A 20,138-nucleotide genomic window follows, 5' to 3' on the forward strand; every position below is an offset into this window, starting at 1 on the left:
AACACCGTGGCTTTTCCTTTACTTTTTCCTGGTACAGATGGAATCCTGGGCCTCATGCATGCTAAGCATGTGCTCCAACACTGGGCTGTGTCCGTGCCCTTTTACAAACTTTATTTTGAAACAAGGTCTCACGAAGTTTTCCAACTTGTAATCACTCCGTCTCAGCTTCCCAAGCAGCTGGGATACAGGCCTGCGTCTTGGCACCTGTCTAACAGCTAAGTATTTGAACGTTTAGAAAAACACTGTCTCCCTGTAATCTCTTATTCCAAGTATTACTGAGGATTAAGCAGAACTAGGCAGCATGGGCCTCATCCATGCACATGTGAGTTTTGGCTGGAGGCTTAGGCATTTACTCCCTCTGTCTGAAATTGAACCCAGGGCCTTCACACTGAGCTACATCCTCAGCCCTTTTGAAATTTCGGGGCAGCGTCTTGCTCAGATGCCCAGGCTGGGCTCAGACTTCTGATGCTCCTACCTCAGCCTCCTGGAATGTTTCCAACTTTCAGCAGCGGTCTTGTGGAGGACGTAGGTGGCCTGGGGGCTGCTATCACTCTTCCTCAGGACAATGGGCAGGCAGACTGGATTGCTTCGGGGGGTCTGGTGCTGGATTTCTGGGCACATGGCCGGGAGGCTTGCTTGGAGCTCAAGCTGCCACCTCAGATGCCTGAAGCTCCAGCGGCAGCTCAGCATGGAGCAGTGGTGGAGAGCTGGGTGGTGCTCCAAGCCCACTCCTTTATGGCGGGGGTCTTCTTAGGGCCTTCTTTCTGTGCACCTCCCAAGAGCCTCCTTACGGGGAAGCTGAGAAGAGGTAGGCCTGGTCAGGGTTCCAAACTCCTCGAAGCCATCCAGCTTCTTTCCAGCACAGGAAGTTGGGAGAGAGCCTTCCTCTCCGGGGACCGGGCAGCTGGGGCTTCTGCGCCATTGAGTTCCGGTACCGAGGCTTCCCTGCCACCCCCCTAGCCTGAGACAACACGAATGAAGCCCTGGAAACTGCTCCGGCCCCAGGGAGCAGGAAGGGTCTCCTCGGTGGCAGCAACATGGTTAATGAGGGCGCTTTTAGCAAGGTGATGCTGGGCAGATGTTAGACGCTGGGGCCCAGGGTGCAAAGCCTGGGGCTGACCCAGGATTTGGGCTCCAGAGATGCAGCTTCCTCACTGTCCCCTAACAACTGTATGCCTGGGACTTGGTTGTGACTGCAGAATTGTGTTTTCTCTTCTTGAAGAGATTTCATAGCCAGAGAGGCAAGACTTTGATGATTTGACTGTGACACAGGAAGTGACTCGACGTAGGCAGCCACCTGCCCACGGAGAGAACTTTAAAAGTGGCTTCATCTTTCGGTTTCTCTTCTGTGGGTGAATCACCAGAGCTGCAGCTTGTGGAGCTCACACAACCCCACTTCCGCATCCCTGTTGCAGGTCTACTCTTCTCTGCATCTCCTTTGCTCGCACACCCCCCTGCTCCAAGGCCAAGTCCTTTCCCTTCATTCTCAACTTGGATTTTAGCTAACGTGCTAATGTGAAGGCCCAACATGAGCGATTCTGACTTCTTTCTCTGAGTCTCAGTGTCTTCAATGCCAGTGGAGATTCCTGGGAGGTGGCCTCTGCCTCTGGGATCACTCTCCTTGCCCAGCATGGCTGCTGTTACTCTTTGAACCCTATCAGTGAGATTCCTTGGACATGGATGGTCCTCCTGGTAGCCATATCCAGTGCTTTTACCGGATGTCCCTGGCTCTGGGGGCCAACTGTCCAGTTTCAAATTTGCAGCCGTGGGTTGTCCATCTTTAGGTACAAATGAAGAAGGCTCAACAAGGAAGGTTTCACTGAGCCAGCCGGTAACAATGCTTCTGTTTCCGAAGGATTACAACCACTTTCTTCAGATAGAGGCACATCTTGGGCAAGTTCTCATTAGGGAGAATTGTCATTTGATGCATAAAACTAAGCTTTAGTTTCTCCTTGGAAAGTAACCTTTGGTTTAGTATGTTTTAACATTTTGAAGGTGAGCTGATTTTGATCCTTTGTAGTACTTGCTCTTTCCAAGCCAACAGCTAGTGTGGACAGGAGGCAATTGCGGGTCCTGATTTGTCCCATCTCAGTTTGGCATTTCTTTCCTCACTCTTTGTCTTAAACCCTTGCCCTCTGGTTTCAGTTCAGTCCCTGGTCAGCTCTTTCATTTTTTAGCATGTGGATGGGTAGATGGCTTTGACTGGGAGACTTTGGGATCAGTAGGTGTGGTTGGCCCTATGCCCCTCAGTACGGCAAGTGGGTTTCAGTCATTTAGGACGCACTTCCATGTGGGCCAAATATCACTCATGCTCTCCCCTAGCTCCCCTAGGAGACAGCTAACTTGGCTGCTGGTTCTCCTGGACCCCTGGGCTTTCTGATCATGGAGTTATCTTCAGCCACACGGCAAGCAGCCTCCGTACCTGGGGAGATGGGAACAGCGGAGCAGCCCCAGCTGATGCTACGGGCACCGGAGTCTTTCCTTAGGCAGGGCCTGCACAGCAGCACAGGGGTCAGAAGGCAGAAGGGCGCCCTCTGAGGCTAACGCCACCAGGGATGTGGCTTAGGTAGCATCTGCAGGCCTGCTTCAGGAGGCTCAGGGCTGAAAGCTTGCTGCATTGAGGTGTATTGTGCATGGAAATAAAGGGCCCAGCTCCCTCCCTTGCTGACTTCTCTGCGCAGCTGCCCCTTCCCTTCCTCAGAAAGGCAGGAGTGGGGAGGGCGCCATGCTGCCTGGCTGCTCGCATGCTGGAGTGAGAAGGGCAGTTTCATAGCCAGGGAGGACACTGAAGCCAACTGTCCTGTCCGCTGGGGTGAAAGAGGAGCATGGGGGAGGGGTAGCCAGCTGCTGGCTGAGCCACAGACCCTCCAGTTGGGGAGGAGTGAGAGAGAGAGAGAGAGAGAGAGAGAGAGAGAGAGAGAGAGAGAGAGACAGAGACAGAGAGGCAGGCTCTTGGGTCTGTGCTCCCCTCACTGAGAGCTTCAGCAGCTGGCACTGCCTGCCCACCAGGGCCACACCGCCAACCGCTCCAGGCTCTCCGACTTCAGGAGATTCAGTCCCGCAGATGACAGAGACCAGAGGCGGACTCAAGAGTCCTGTGTGTTCCCATCCATCACAGCCGCCTCACAGCCAGGAACCCAACCAGGCTGGCCAGAGAGGCCTCTGGGGTCTTGTCCCTCCTGATGAGACCATCAGGGTATGGCTCACACTCTGTGAAGAAATCAAGGCTCCTTTTGTTGTTGGTGTTTTTTCTGGTCTTGAGAGAGGGTCTTACTATATAGTTCAGGATGGCCTTGAGCTTACGGGAATCCTCCTGCCTCAGCTTCCTTGGGGCCAGGATTATAAGTGTGAAAGAATGGCCCTTTTTAACAACTTGCAGTGTCATGTTAGCATCATAAAACTTACACCCACTTTTCTAAAAAACATGATGTATAAAGCCTTATGTACCAGTTGCTGCTTTTTTAAAAAGAAGGCCACAGCATTTGCTGAAATGCTACCTACCCCATCCCCAGAGACAGTCGTGACTGCTATTAGGTGTCTCCTATTGTGATTCCCTCCCTGGGCATCATGGCTTATAAGTATCCAATGAGATTGCATTTTTGCAGGACTCATTGCTGGAGTAGCTGAGATAAAATGAGCTAAGGAGGGGTCAACTACATCCTCTTGATTCTGAGGACCCACTGTCTTTGACTTTTATAAGAGGTTTTATAGTCCAGTTGTTATTTTAAAGGCAATAAAAATGGTGTTAATGGCCTTTTCATCACTTTATCTGCCTTCTCTTGAGAATTCCATTTTTGCTTCTGAAAACTCCTTCTAAAACGTACAAGAAGAATAGGAAACATTTAAAATACCATAGACCCAAACAACAGCATTCATTTTCTTAGAAATGGCACCAAGAACATGGAAAGAGAAAAACTTGCCACGCTTGGGTGTTCTATAAACTAAAAGTTATGTTTTCTGCTAAATAGATTCAATAAGAATACAGATAAAACATGCTCACTTTTCATATAAGACTTATTTCTCCAATTTGTATTGAAGAAATTTCCTAAGGGGGGAAAATTGATCTTCCACACATAAAAGTCAAGTAATAGAATAAAAATATTTGTAGCACATGCATAAAATAAAGTGAAAAGAAAACCTAGTAGAAAATGAATTCAGATCGCATCAAATACTATTGATACCTATAATACATAAATGGACAAACTATTTGACTAACAAAATCAAAATGGCTAACATGTGAGAAATTACCACTGGTCTTATTTACTTTCTCATTGCTGGGACAAGATACCTGACACCCACAAGTTAAAGGATGAAAGGTTATTTTAGTTCACAGTTTGTAGAGGTCTCAGTCCATACTTGGCTATTTCTAACATACGGTGGCATGGCAGAGGAGAGACAGTCCATGGCAGGGCCAGCAGGAAACAGTAGCTATCAAGCAAGGAGGAGGAGGAAGGGCCCGCCAAAGACTCATGCACATCTCTTTACGCAAAAGGCATTTAGTCCATCTCTAAGAGTTGCCAAAGTCCTAACAGTTTCAGCACTGCTGAAAGTCCAAGTCCCAAGTCTCCTCTGAGATTTAGGGCAAACTCTCAGCTGGGAGCCCCTGTACAGATGAAAAGGAAGTTAGACACTTCCAACACACAATGGCACAAGATAAATATTTCCATTCCAAAAGGTAGAAATAGGGGTCAGAAAGGAATGGGACCAAAGCAAGACCAAGCCCAGCAGAGCATACATTAAATCCCGTAGTTACAGGTCCAGAACCTGGGACAATCTGTGGAGGGATTCGAGCTTGGGTGCCTCTGCCCCTGTGGCATGGCTGGTGGTTGAAACTCCCTTGGCTTCTCTCTTGGGCCAGCTTTGGTCACTTCCTGCCCCTCTCCTCAGATCGTTCAAGCTCCTGGCTTCCCCAACCTTCTGGGGTCTCCACTGCACCTTCAGCTTCACACTCACAGCCTCCCTCACGGCCCTCTCTGGGGCACCCTGCCTGGCCTCCCAGGCCTTCCAAAGTCTGAGTGGAAGGCTTCCTGACCCCACCACTCTTGCATTCTGCATTAGCCTAAAACCAGCCCCACTTGGATGATGCCAAGGTCTGTGGCTGCTTTCAGCAGTAGCCAGGCTTCCTTGGATTGCACTTGCAGAGGCCTCTGAGTGCCTGGATGGTTGAGCGCTGTGAATAGAATCCCAGAAACCAACTTCCTTGGTGGACTTTTTCAAGCAGGGTGCCCTCTAGGACTCTCTTCTCAGAGCAAAGTGTTTCATTTTTCACTCTTGAGTCTGCAAAGGGGGGTTCATTTTTCAGTATAAACTGATTTTCTGTATAAACTGATTTCAGTAAAAATTAATTTTCAGTATAAACCTCATTAAAAGCCCCCAACCGTATCCATGTCACAGCCTCAACATTGGACTGCCTTGAAATTTTTTCTGCCAGATTCTTTAGTCTGCTGCCTTTAAACTCAGGCTCCTTTAAAGTCTTAGGACATGAGTGTAAACAAATTACCCGGCAGAGCATAAGACTAATGACTTGAACTCCAACTACCCATGCAGTCCTTGTTCCGAACTGACACCTCCTGATCCTGGTATTTATTTATTTATTTATTTATTTATTTATTTATTTATTGGTACCAGGGATTGAACTTGGGACCTTGCACTTGCGAGGCAGGTGGTGGAACCACTGAGCTAAATCCTCGGCAGATCCTGGTCTTTATTGGCTGCAGTGCAGTCAGCATTCTGACCTCTGACAAGAATCTGCCATCATCCTCAGATACAGCATTTTAGGGCTGTTCTCGAGCAGGCATGTCTGAACCCTTCCAAACTCCTCCTGGAGGCCAGTTCCAAAGGCTTCTGAACAGCATGGTCTGGAATGTTCACAGCTCTGACCTCCCTTGTGGTAATAAATCTGTCAGTCATTTTCCTTGTCACTGAGACTCAGTACCTGAAAGTCGAAACTTGAAGGAGGAGAGTTTTACTTTAGCTCACAGTTTATAGGGGTTAGGCTTGGCCCTCACAATCCATTCACCTTCCAGAGGTCCCATCTGTGATCCCATGAGGTTTGTAGGGACATCCACACATAACCACAATGTGGTATGAGCAAGCAGAGGGGGCAGGGCAAGGTGGTGATCAATCTCATCTGGCAGAATTGGGGAAAGTTTACCTAAGGAGATATTTGTGACAGCTCTTGAAGGGTGAGTAGAATTTTGATAGATAGAAAAAGAAGATATTTACAAAGCAATAAAAGGAGCAATAGTATGGGGAAAGGAAAGTTTGGTTATGGAACACTTTTCCATGTGGCTGAAGTAGGTGCTTCTCAGGAAGAGAGGCCAGGTGTTCGAGCACACAAATGAGATTTCTGTACGGGGCCTCAGGTGCCACCCCTGATGCTGTTATATTGTAGGCAGATAAGTTAATTAGATACTTTGTAGGCAGTTAGACTGGGCCAGCGCATTAGGAGCCAACATGGAGGACAGTAGAGGAACCTATAGGGAAGAAAATGAAGACCCATTCACTGAAAGTCAGCATTGTAAAAGAAAAAATACCACACCCATGTGCTTTCCCTAAGGGTGAATAGCAGTGATTGATATTCTAAATAGGAATCAGTCACCTGGATGGGGGGCAAAGATCGTCCCAGAAAGATCCCTGACCCACCCCTTTCCACCGAAAATCCTTGTCCATTCCTTGTAGCTTGCTACTTGACTTGTGTCCCCACTGGGTCCCCATTTAATCAATATTACCTAAGCGACTATACTTGTCATAATCTCATGGGTTACTCATAGTTTTGTCCACTTTGTAATTTCTCATTGGATCAATATTACCTAAGGTACTATACTTGAAATCTTATTAGTTGACTATAGTCTTTTCCCACCTTGAACCCACCTCACCTCGTGGCTTTGCCCCATAAAACACCTTTGAGAAGTTCTATGTGCGGGCAACCCACTTCTCGGTCCCCCTTCTGTCTCTCTTAGGCAGAAGCTTTCTTTCTCTCAATAAATTTTTCCTACTCTTAACCTCCGATGTTTCTGGAATTCATTCTTTGATTTTAGAGAACACGAACTTGGGTTTCGGGTACCTAGCAGGTTTGGGAGTTACAACTCTTCCTCTATATCACTGTCATCTCTCTCCATTCTCCATCTACTCATCAATGCTTTATTCTTCAGTGCTCATGCTGAAGGCTTTGGAATATGCACTTAGACTAGAGGACCCAAGGAGGAGAAGAGACTGCTGCTTCCATCTTCATCTCGGGTGTTGGTAAACACAAAGGAGCTGCAGCTTCCACAGAGAAGACTAAGGTGTCATTCCTGCACCTAATGAAGAGAAGATATTCACACATCTCACATCAACTGTGCCGAGCAGTTTTCAGTCCTCTCATGTAATTCACACAAACTGCTCCATGCTGTACTGTGAAATCATTCTGAGTATAAGGATAAGAAAGCTCGGCCAGAGCTCTGGGCTTCCAGGCTCCTGCAACCCTGTCTCCACTCACAGCTGCAGTGAGGAGCAGGACCCAAACGGCTGAGACCAGAGACTGCTGAGTCCCCGGGCTCTGCAGGGAGGTAGTGTCCTTGCTGAGTCCTGAGGACCAAGATGGGCTGGGCGCTGCCCCTGTAGTTCTCCCAGAGGAACACGTCCTCTGGGAATGAGATGGGAATCCCAGTAGGATCTGTGAGTCACACTTCCTTCTTTCTTCCGTCCACCTCTCTGTCAGAAGGAAATGGCTTTTCTTTACTTCCCCATTGTCAGGTAAAAGGCTGAAGACCAAGACCAGACCAGGCCACAACAAGCCTTTATTAGGGGACTAGATCTGCCAGGCTGTCTCTGAACAAAGGAGAGACAAAAGCAATATGGCCAGAACAGCAAGTGCCTTTTATAGGGGCTTGTAGGAGTTGAGGTGGGATTGAGTGAGGTAGTGGCTAGGGACTGGAGGAGCCTGTGACATCACTGGTTGCCAGGAGGAGAGCGAGCATCAGGTTACTCTTGGTGGGAATAGGGGCATGTTGGAAAGAAGGTAGCTATTGTATACAGCAGCCACCCTAAACTGGAGGGAAATCTATCACCCATCACATTCTTTTTCTGTAATAATAATACACAACTCATCCTGGCATTATAAATAAAGAGGAGAGTTTTTTTGGGTTTTTTTTTGAGACAGGGTCTCACCATGTAGTGCAGGCTGGCCTTGAACTCACCATGTAGCCCAGGTTGGCCTTAGGTGGCAATCCTCCTGTTGGGGGGAAATATGAAATGTTGTATCTCCCAACCTGTTAACTATGATATACCAAGTTCTTGTTCTCTAGAAATTGAAGAATGAGTCCTAGGAACACGGAGTTTAAAAGTAGGAAGATATGTATTGATAGGAAAACTTCTGATGGGCAGGAGGGGTCCCGAGCGGGTGGACAAAGACCTCACTTTACAGAGGAGTTTTATAGGGTGAAACCCACATGGCTACAACGTGGGCCACAGCCATGAGCACCCAATAAGGTTACAAGGACAGTCACTTGGGTAACGGCATCCAATTGGGAAGCAAGTCACATAGCAAGCATACAAGGATTTTCAGGAAGGGTGGGTCAGGCATATTTCCTGGAGAGGCTGGGTTAAAACCTTGACCCCCCACCCAGGTGACTGACACCTATTTAGAATGTCAGTCACTGCTGTTCATCCTAATGGGTGTGTAGTTTCTCTCCTTTACAATGCTGGCCTTCAGTGAGTGTGTCTTCACTGTCCTTCATGCTGGCTCCTTGTGGGCCGCCCTGTCTACCTGCCTACCGGAGATCTAATGAACTCACCCATCCACAGTACTCACACTGAGGAAGCTGGAAATAAATAATCTTCTTCCCTTCCTGATCATTTCAGCTTCTGCTCCCAGAGACCTGGAGTGGTGTGCAAGGCCATCTCTCCTAAGACAGCAGGGCTGGGGTGGACGGGAGTGGGGCTCCCCGCAGGCAGGGCCCGGAAGGCACCAGACAGCTTTCTGGTTTTTCATTTTTATTTTTATGAGTTCATGCTTGCAGGATGTACTCATTCTTGCTTGAGTACATCATGCTTGCAGGACATGATGACCACATTCCTTGTGGGAAGTTAGACACGTACCAAACACATATTAATTCTTTTTTCACACACACACCCCCCCCATATCTTGGTTCCCTTCTCTTTTATTTTGTGTTTGTTTTTTGGTACTGGGGATAGAACTCAGGGTCTTGCCCTTGAGAGGCAGGCAGCGGAACCACTGAGCTAAATCCCTGCCCCTCCCTTCTCTTTTGCAGAAGGGCTATCTCCCTACTTCCTGTTATCTATGTTTTTTATTTTGCTCTTTCTTTATATTTTTGGTTTCTCATATAAGGGAATCCATGCAATATTTAAGCTTGTGTCTCTGATTCATTTCACTTAACATTGTGTTCTCAAGGTGCATCCATTTTCCTACAAATGACTCAAGTTTATCCTTCTTTATGGCAAAGTGGTACTCCTTTGTGTGTAAATACCATATTTTCTTTATCCATTCATCTGTTAGTCAACAAATATGCTGCTTCCAAGATTTAACTATTATGAATTGTGCTGCTACAAACATGGGTGTGTATGGGTCCCTGTAATAGGATGATTTTGACTCTTTCAGGAAGATGCCTAGAGGAGGACTAGCTGGGTTGAGTGGAATTTCCAGATTCAGTGTTTTAAAGAATCTTCATACTGATTCCATAGTGGTTGTACCAGTTTACTCTAAACTAGTGTTTTAAAACTCCTTTCACGGGTTTGGGGTCCCAAGGGGCTCCCTCACTTCATCATTGTGGGCAGCCCCTCGGAGGGGCTTCTCCCTGCTGTAACTGGGTGGCATCACTGGTTTACGGTGCTTATTTGGGGTCCCTTCCCCCAGGGCTTTCCTCTTGTCTGGGTTCTGGGCTGCATTTTCTCTTCCTGGATCCTTCATCATTGGTTTTCCAGATTTATCTGCTCAATTTTTGCAAGCTTCCTGAGAAACTGTATCTGGAAGTCTATAAACCTAAGTATCTTCATCCTCTCTGGATATCTAAAGCATTTTTATTCTTTCTACATCTGGGTAGCTGGGCTATGTACAGAATTACAGAAGGTGATCATCTTCCTTTAGAATTGAGAAGACATGTTTTCTGGACTTCCATTTTCCACTGCCTAAAAGAGTCTAAAGCTATTCTTTTGGGGGGTTGGGAGGATGTTTTATTGATTTTGTTAATTTTTGGAATGGAAAATATGTGCATGCTACAAAATTCAGACGTGACAAAAATTCAGATGTCATGGAGAAAAGTAAGTCTTCCTCATGCTCCTTTTCCACCCTCCAGCTTCTTGGGATGTCTCACTTCCGGAGATACTCTCTGTACATTACATCTGGGCTACACACATCTCGGTCTACCACCAGTTACATCAGTCTAAATTCTCTGGTTTGGACGGGGATGTGTGTGGGTGTGGTGGGTGTGTATGTGTTTATGCATTCTCCTCTGCGGGCATCTTTTGTTAAGATACTGGGTACAAGAGAGGTAATAGTTTTAATGGAACTGTTCATGTTAGCCTAGGTCCTGTGTTCTTGACATAGCAACCCCTCCCTGTAATATGTCATCGGCACTGGGGATCCATCAAAGAAAGGAGTGGTTCGGTTATTTCACAACAGCGTATGCTCACTGCAGAGTGTCTGTCTGTCTGCACCACTCACAGAGGGAGTCCAGCACGTCCGAAGTTTCGTTCCACCCTCAGCTTGGCCTTTCCATTCTCAGCACCTGCCCGCTGTCCTATCCCAAGCCTTGTCATCCCTGGACTCTCTCTGTCAGGTTGTCCACCCCTTCCAGTGGCTCCTTGGAAAGGCGAGTGAGAGGTGAGCTCTTGGTCAGGTATAGAGGTTCACCTTCCTACTTGAGAAACTTCAAAACTGTATTTGGGAAAGAATTTTCATTCAGAATTTGAAGGCCTTTCTTCAATACTGAATTTGAGTAGTCTGCATTTATTCCCTCTGTTAGTTCTTTGGGTGTGACCAGTCTTTATTCTCCAGAAAGTATAGAATCCACTCTATTCCAGTGTTGTGGAATTTCAAATGCTGTACCCTGAGGTGGGTCTATTTTCAGCCATGATGGAGGCAGTCAATGAACCCTTTTAACCTAAAAATTTCAGTTCTTTAGACTTTTCTTAAGGTTTTTTTTTTTTGTGCTTTTTTTTTGAGACAGGGTCTCATTTTGTAATTCAGGCTGGCCTTGAGCTTGCTATGTAGCCCAGGCTGGCCTCAAACTCAAGGTTATCCTCCTGCCTCAGCCTCCCAAGTGCTGGGATTACAGGCATGCACCACCACATCCAAGTTTGTCTTGAATTATTTCATTGTTGATTGCTTCTTTTCTTTCTTCTTTCTTCCTTTTCTTGAACACCTGTTTTTTTAGATTTTGAAGTCTCTGGTTTAGTCCTCTATTTTAAAACTTTTTCTCTTCATCTCTCATTGATTTATTACTTATTCTACTATCTATCTACATTTTTATTCCAATTGATCAGATGAGTTTTTCATTTTTACTATGAAATTTCTAATTCCCAAAAGCTCTTTTTATTGTCTGACTATGTTTATAACAGATTCCTGTCGTTTCGTGTGTGTGCAATAATAATGCCTCCTTTTTTCTCAAAGGAGATTGATGACAGTATTTTGTGGAAAAAGGTGTTTTTTTGCTTTTGTTTGCTGTAAACTGAGAAATTTTTGTTTAGATGTTTGGGATGATTCCTATGAAAAGCTTCTCTCACATGCATACAAGAAGCGATTAAGAGCAGGTGGATTAAAAAGCTGATTGGAAACTCTAAGCCCACAAGTGTAGTGTGTGGACTCCATTAGCCTCTATCAAGGAAGCAACTTCTATAATTGTCAGAGATTTGTTCTAAAGGTTAGACCTAAATAAATGTGGGAAGGGAGGGCAGGGATGGGAGGGAAAGCAAAGAGAATCAGGATATGTTATGTACATGTACCAACTTCCCATGATGAATGCAATCATTACGTACTGCAAACCTGGAAGAGTAAAAACTAAAAATTAAAACTAGATAAATAAAAAGAAATTGTAGGAGGCACTGGGGAGGTGAAGAAGTGGGAGAGGAGATGAGGACTCCCTAATGAGTCCTTTCTGAGCACTGATGTGGGTGGACCAGTTGGGGTTTCTAGGGAAATCTGAGGCTCCCATGTCCAGAGTGGGGTGGCAGAGTGGGTGCCAGGACCCCAGGACAGTGCTGTGGGAAGCAAGACCTTTGTGCTGTCCTGTAGGTTCGACCCCGGGGCCCTCAGTGGGGCCTGGGAATGGTGTTGGGCACCAGGGAAAAAGGGCCCAGTGTGGAGTTGTGCAGAGGGTGAGAGATGCTAGCGTCTGCCAGGCAGCACTGCGCAGTCCGCTTCCCTGCATATTAAACTGCAGTTCTTATCTTTTGTTTTTTAAGACAAAGTCTTGCTCTATATTCCAGGGGGCCTTGAAATCACTATGTAGCCTAGGCTGGCCTGCCTCAGCCGCCACCACACTGGGCCTCCGGGTCTCCTCCGTGTTGTAGCTGGGATCATCCCACTGACGGAGACAGCAGGGCTATCTATTCTTGAGTGCTGGGCAGCCCTGGACTTGTACCTGGGTGAGTGCTTGGCTTGCTCACTGCTTAAGATTAATTTGTTTTTCTGTTCTGCTGAGTTAAACTCCTCCTTATATATTTTCTAGCTGATAAAATTTTATAGCTATCACTGTATCTATTATTCTTCCTTAGTTTATATCCTTAAAAATCATTTATGGTCTTTTTAATGTGGCCCTTAAAGAGCAAACCGAAATATATGCATACATTCCATGTGCTGTCTTTGGCTGGGAGTTCGCATAAACTCATTCCTCTGGAAATAAAAGTGATTGTATGTTTTTAAAATGTTTCCATAGCCCACGGCAGGAGTATCCAGATGGACAGCGGCTTCCACAGCACCTGGAATTTCTTTTACTCTCTTCTTTCTGAAATGCTAACCTAGCCAGATCTGCACTGGCCAAGTCACAAAGACAAAGGTGTTTTGAGGTCAGAATTCACTCCAGAATCTCACTTATTTCTGTATTTCAAAGGTATATCTTTTTTTGTTTTGTTTTTTGGTACCGGGGATCGAACTTGGGTCCTTGCACTTGCAAGGCAGGCGGCAGAACCACTGCGCTAAATTCCCGGCTCTTCAAAGGTATATTTTGAAAGACTATAGCATCTCAGGCACTATTGTGGATGAAGAGGACCAGCAACTACAAACTGCAAATCTGCTCCTATAAGGTTTGGCCTTGGGTTCAATGCCCCCTACCCCCCCCCCCCAATGGATCACTATGTGCGAAGAAAAGCTAAAGCAGGATAAGAGGATCAAGGATGGGATTTAACTATTTCAAAAAGAGTGAACAGGGAAAGCCTTTTTCGAAGGCCATTTTAAAAAAAAAGCAGTATTTAAGGTCTTTATTAACAGGCATTTGCAGTTTGTTGACCTTTTTGGAAAAAAACTAAAGTGGAAATTTTTATTATAATTTAAAGATCAAGTTCTTAAAAGTATGAACATGGTCAGACATGAAACGATTTAAAACTCTTTGGGAATGTCACCCCCGCCCCCGCAGCTGGCCATCAGGGCCTCGCGCATGCGCCCTCCCTGAGCTCGCGGGAGGCCCAGGAAGGTGGCTTCCGGCAAGGACCGGAAGTGGGGAGAGGCCATGGGCAGATGTGCTGGGGCTGTGGGTCCGAGGGGCAAGGCCGTCCGCGGTCCCTGCGGTAAATGGCATGGCGGGGCAGTGGCGGGGACGGGCTGGTGGCTCTCAGGCTCACCCGTGCGCCGCAGGAGGCAGGTAGGGGACCCGGTTCCCCAGGACCACGCCAGGCCGGAGGAGCCCGCGGGTCTGCGGAAGCCGGCGGGCCTGACTCCAGTTCCCCGCAGCCTCTGCGCTCCACGCGGCCAGCGCTGAGCAGGCTATGGCCGCGGCCCCCGGCGATGCCCTTTTGCCTCGGCAGAGGGCCGATGTGGTTTCTCTAGATCCCCTCGGCGTGTGCTCAGAGGCACGGCCCGTCCAGGGAGCCTGGCTCTGGGGCGCCGCGGCCTGGCCTCGCGCTTAGGTGGGCCTGGTGGGAAGGGCTGGGTCCTGGGCTGCGGCCTGCAAGGGCGATCGCCCTGCTCCTCCCTTCTCTCTGCTTCCTGGGCACCGTGATGTGAGCAGCTTCCCCTCTGTGGACAGAGGTGAGAGCCAAAATGAACTTCTCTAAGTGGCAGGCATTGGGTATTGTGCCTCAGCGACGAGGACAGGGTACGTGATCTAAGAATAACGGACCGGCACACTTTTAAAACGAACACCCGGCTGCGGGTGTCACGCGTGACTTGTGAAGTGTCCCTTGAAGAGGGGCCTCCTGGATGGCCCAGCAGCTGAGAGCCCCACTGTGACAGAAACAGAAGAAGGGCTGGTCGCTAGCAGACCCAGGAACCAGAGAGGCCAGGACCAGGCTGCAACTCAAAGGTCTCCTCGGACTAAACTGAGGGGAGAGGCCGAGAAACCTTGAGAAAGAAAGAGTGAGCGCTTCCGGGAACAAAGGACAGCATGTAGGCGTGCGCACACACACACACGCACACACAGGGACTTCCTTCAGTTGTGAAGCATGCCGGCCAAAACTCTATCACCAGACTAACAGGACGAAGATGCTCCTGGTGTGAGCTCAGCAATTTGGGAGGTTAAGTGAAGAAAAGAAACACCTGTGATGGAAACAAAGCAAAACACAAGGAGATGGAAATCATGAGGAAAACAGAAGGAACTTGGATAGTTTCAGGAGTCAGAACATAACAAGAGTTAGAATTCCATAAAGGAAAAGGAAAAAGAATATGCAGAGAGTAACAAATAGAAAATAAAATTTCCTGTGCTGATGAAAGACTACAGATTCACGAGGTTCACTGTCTTAGACAGGATTAATTTGAAAAGCTATGACTTAGTTATATTTTTGCATTACAAAAATAAAAGAAAGCTCTCTATAAAAAAACCAAAAACAAACCTTAAACAAACTAGCACCAGACTTTCCCTCTATAAGGTTAGAAACCAGAGTGCAGCACAGCAGTGACAGGAGTGTTGAGGGGACGACAGTGTGACTGAGAAATTCCTTCTCCAGCACCTGTGGGAGCAGATGAGCACACTGAGCCTGGGAGGATTCAGAAGGATAGCGATGCACCGTCACGTAGGAACTAGGAACTAGTCTAACAAATGAAAATTAAATCATGAGAGCTTTCGGTCAAGAGAAAAGCAAAGGAGGGAAAACAGTGGGAAATGGTGAGTCTCAGAGGGTTCAAAACCTAAAGTAATTTGTAATATGATCAGGAAATCAGGACTTTCTAAAAAGAACTGTTTAGCAGTGCATGTTTGCAGTGCATAATGAACACATCCATCGTGAGGAGCTGGTGCGTGACACACAGCACCCTAGTCCTTTTCACATCCCCTTCCTCTCCACCCTCCCCTCCCTCCATCTCTGGGTCCTCTTCCCCTTTGCAAAAGATTTATCTCCCTATTTGCTATTACCTGTCTTTTACTTAGCTTTTAAAATGATTTATGCTTTGGTTTTTTGATATGAGAAACCACATGGCATTTAACCTGTGTCAAGAAATCAAGACTTCCGAAACGGAAGAGAGAAACTGAGAGAGAACTGCCAATAGTAACCTAAACCTAAAAGTCGAAGAAATGTCAGAGGTAGATGAAGTTGTGGATGGGTGGGGTGCTGAAGTGGGAGAGAAATGTGCTAACAATTTGACTCAGAATGGACGGAGCAGGAGTTTGAAGAGTCGAAGTGATGGATATAAAATATTCTAAAAATTTCATGTTCTTATGGAGTAGCCAAATAAAGAAACTTTACAGAAGAGATGACTGTTACTATATGTTAATATAAAAATAGATAAATGCAGCTTATGTTTGTTAGAAATAAGTTAAAAATAGTGTTATGGTGTCCCCCAAGCCTCATGTGGTCATAGGCTATTTTGGAGTTGGCTGAATCTAGAGTATGTGATTGATTCATGATGAGGCCTAGGGCTGAGGGCACTAGGATTAAAGGCATAAGTGCTGCCCACCCTAAGTAGTCTGAATAAGCTAAAAGAGACAGACACTGTTAAGGTCTCTTGTTGCTTTGCTACTGTCCTCCATAAACTGTTGCCATGCTGCCACCCTGCCTTGGAGCAAGCCAGTTATGGATTGAAACCTCTACAAACTATAAGATCAATAAACCTTTCCCTCTTTAACTTCAGTGTTGGGTATTTTTGTCTCAGCAATGAGAGAAAAGTAACTAACACAAATAGTAAAACTTGTGTGGAGGACAGCTTATCAGGATGGAAGAAAGAAGGGAATGAAAAGGTAATTGCCGATGTCAGTCAAATTAAGTTTACGGAATTTAGGGACAAAAAATAAAGTGAGTAAACATGAAAAGCTAAACTCATAAAAAGTGATCACTTGAAACTATGAGGAATCACTGACTCTTTGATGAAAAGACAAGAAATTGTCATTTTTAGTGGGGAAAAAAATCTAATATTTCAAATGAAATTGAGAAGTAAACCTGAAAATAAATTATACCAAGCCGGGGATTTAGCTCAGTGGTTCCACCACCTGCCTTGCAAGCGTAAGGTCCCAAGTTTGATCCCCGTTACCAAAAAAAAAAAAAAAAGAAAACAAATAAATTATACCAGGCATATGAGAAACCTGAAATAAGCAGCTATGGAAAAATTATAACAAGAACAAGTAGAAATTCTGGGCCAAAATATTAAGCCAGGTAATTATAAAAAGTATATGCACTAAACAATATTTTAATGAAATATACAAAATGAAAAGTAGAATGTAATGTAAAAATTAATATTTTTTACAGAACAAGGACATAGATTAAATACAAAAGAGACTTAAATAATATATGTAAGACACTTATGTTTTAGACAGATTCTGTTACTCAACAGTGATTACATATCCTATTCTTACATACTTGAAGCATTTGTAAAATTTGTAAATATTGATTACTTTATAAAATATTTTAAAAAAGATTTTTTGTAGACTACGATCTCTAATTACTATTATCCAAACCTTAGCTACTTTTATACAAGTACCATATGCTGATTGTGCCACTGGAGGCAGCTCCACTAACTACTTTTAAATCAGAAAAAACTCCCTAAACAATTTGATTTTTAAAAAAGAACTCATATTACAGATTACTAATTATTTGAAATTATTGACAGAGTACACCTCCTGGCTGGTAAAGCTGCTCTTATGGGATGAATTAAAGACATGAAATATTTTAATTTCATTAAAAAATAAAGTGCCTCAGTTTGTGTTACCCCCCAAACAGAAGCAAGACAAGGTTTTGGGGGCAGAGATTTTATTAGGCAGAAAGTAGGGCCATGGTAGGGTGGAGACAAGAGGAAAGAGGGGAGAGGACAGAGATAATGAGGCTTGTGTTGCTGTCCTTAGTGATGGGCTCATGTCCACAGTGGCCCGGCAGGTGTACAGGAAATGCCCCTCCCTCCTGGGATTCTCCACAGGAAGGAAACAGCTCTATTTCAACTTGAAATGAAGTCAGATGTGAACAAGGCAAATGTGAAAAAGAACAATGAGTGTGTCATTATTTTATCAGTAAAATTCATAAACCAGATTAAAGATTGTTTACAAGTTTAGGCTGTTAATTTGTTAACAGGATCCAAGCTTCCTTTGCCCTCACTTCTCCTTCTGAGCTGTCTCGATTGTCGCCAGCCTTGGTTTCTGACCTCTTACTACACCACACTCCTTTGTATCTGCACACCTTTGCTTATGCTGGGTTCCCTTGCTTGTAATCACGACTTTAATTCTCTCTCCATATATCCAAATCTCTCCATCCATAAATACACAGTTCAAGTCCTACCTTCCTGAGGCTATTTACTGAATAGTTCCCTCATCACTGATGCTCTAACATGTCTCTAGTGTGTAATTCAGAACATATTGATATAACATATGTATATATTTCATACATATTCCTTTGACTCAGAAATATTTCACATCTACCATTATTCATAGTTCATAAAAAGTAAATTAATCTTGGTATTTTTTAATAATCCATGAGCACAATTTTACTAAGTTTTTTATTTTTACAAGGGCTCGAGTAAGAGTTTGCCTTAAGTCTCAGAAGAGACTTTGGAATTGAACTTTTCAGCAACACTGGAACTATTAAGATTTGGACAACTCTTAGAGATGGAATAAATGCATTTTGCATAAAGGGATGCCCCTGGGGCCAGAGGCAAAAACAATTGGTATACGAGTTGCTAGTGATTGGTTTAAACACATAAGGAACTCTAAAAATTCAATACAAAAATGAAAACAATCATCCAATTTAAAAATAGGCAATAGACCTAATAGAAAATTTTTAGCATAAGATATACAATAGCCAACAAGTATATGAAAAAATTGTTCAACATCACTAATCATCAAGGAAATGTAAATGAAATATCACTTCACTATACTTAGAATATGTATTACTAAAATCACAAAAGATAACAAGTGCTGGAAAGAATGTAGAGGAAAAGGGAACCCTTGCACACTATTGGTAGGAATGTAAATTAGTACAGCCAACACAGAAGACAGTATGGAGTTTCCTTAAAAAAATAAAATTAGAACTACCTCATGATCCACTCATGACATATACACTCAGTATATATCATACTATGTCAACTTCAACATCTGAAGAAATGCCTAGCAGATTAGTGGAACACAGTTCTGGGTGTGTCTATAGATAATTGACATGCAGCCCAGCAACTGAGGGGAAGACCCACCTGGATGTGGCTGGCACCAACCGATAGGGTAGCCTGGACAAGATAAAAGGGGAAAGAAGAAGGAAATGTTCGCATTTTGGAAGAGCTCTAGTCTTTTCCATCACCTTTGGACATCAATCTCCACCTTCTTCAACCTTCCACAACAGACTCACACAGGTGACTCTCCAGGGAGTTTCCAGGCCTGTGACCTTGGGCTGGTGCTGCATTCTTGACCTGTCTTGTTCTGCAGGTTCTCTCTTCTTTGGCTGAGTAGCTCCTGGATCTTCTGGCTCTCCAGGGGACAGATGACTGTTGTGGACTCTCCTCCCTCTGATCCTGTGAGCCACCTAATAAATCTCCTTGGATAATTAGACATCTATTTTCTAATGATTTAGTTCCTCTAGAGAACTTTAATACAATATGTAAAGGAAATTAAATCAGTATGTTGAAGAGGTATCTGCACTCTTATGCTTTTTGCAGTACTTTTCACTATAGCCAATAAACCAACCTTCATGGCCAACAATTTAAGGATGGATAAAAAAACATGAAAATTATATACATATATAATGTGCATATATTTATAGTGGAATATTCTTCAGCCCTATATAAAGATGAAATCTTGTCATTGACAACATGTTGATTGAAATAATCCAGATACAGAAAGACATATACAGCATAATCACACTTGTGCAGAATCTAAAATGTCAGTCTCTTTGGAGCTGAGAGTACAGCAGGTTTACCAGGCCTGGAGAAAGTAGGGAGGGAGTGATGTGGAAAGGTTGGTCAATGCACACTGGTTTGCAGGTAGATAGGAGAAATAAACTCTGCTCTTCTATTGCATAGTAGGGCAATTGTGAGTAATAATAACACGATGTACATTTCAGAAAATCCAAAAGACAAGATAGTGAATATTTTCACCACAATAATAGTGAATGTTTGAGAAAATTCTCAAATATGCTTACCTTAATTTGAGCATTACTCAATGTATGTATGTATTGAAATATCACAGGGTAACTCATAAATATGTATAATTTTTATGAGTCAATTAAAAAAAATTGTGTGAGGAGATGCTTTGAATAAGGTATATATGCTGTCCTTCATCAAGTGTTAAAGTTTTTACATCAACTGATGATTTTTGCCAGAACCAATCATTACTTAAATGACTGAAAAATGATTGCTACTAAGTTAATCTTATTTTCTCAAAGTCTGCTGAACTTTGAAGTGAGTATAAATCACTAGGGCTGTATGATGCCATTTGTACCTGTCTCTGCCTCCTGGGATCCTGTTTATCATTTTGTATCACCTCCAGAAAGCTTAGCTCAAATTTGCAGCAGAAAGATAAATTCTCAGAGACTGTGAGAGATCTCTGGCCTCGGCTGATGATATTACACATGCTGACTTTGTCTCT

The 20,138-nt window shown here is 44.6% G+C and overlaps 1 pseudogene; it reads right to left on the bottom strand.

Moving 5' to 3' along the window:
- Positions 1–818: 818 nt before the first annotated feature.
- LOC147824273 (mitochondrial nucleoid-associated protein 1-like) lies at positions 819–19,244 on the bottom strand (annotated as a pseudogene).
- Positions 19,245–20,138: the final 894 nt, after the last annotated feature.

This window comes from Heterocephalus glaber, unplaced genomic scaffold (assembly GCF_053883595.1).
Source record: "Heterocephalus glaber isolate CG9 unplaced genomic scaffold, H.glaber_assembly_v1.0 deba00001550, whole genome shotgun sequence".
Classification (NCBI taxonomy): Eukaryota; Metazoa; Chordata; class Mammalia; order Rodentia; family Bathyergidae; genus Heterocephalus; species Heterocephalus glaber.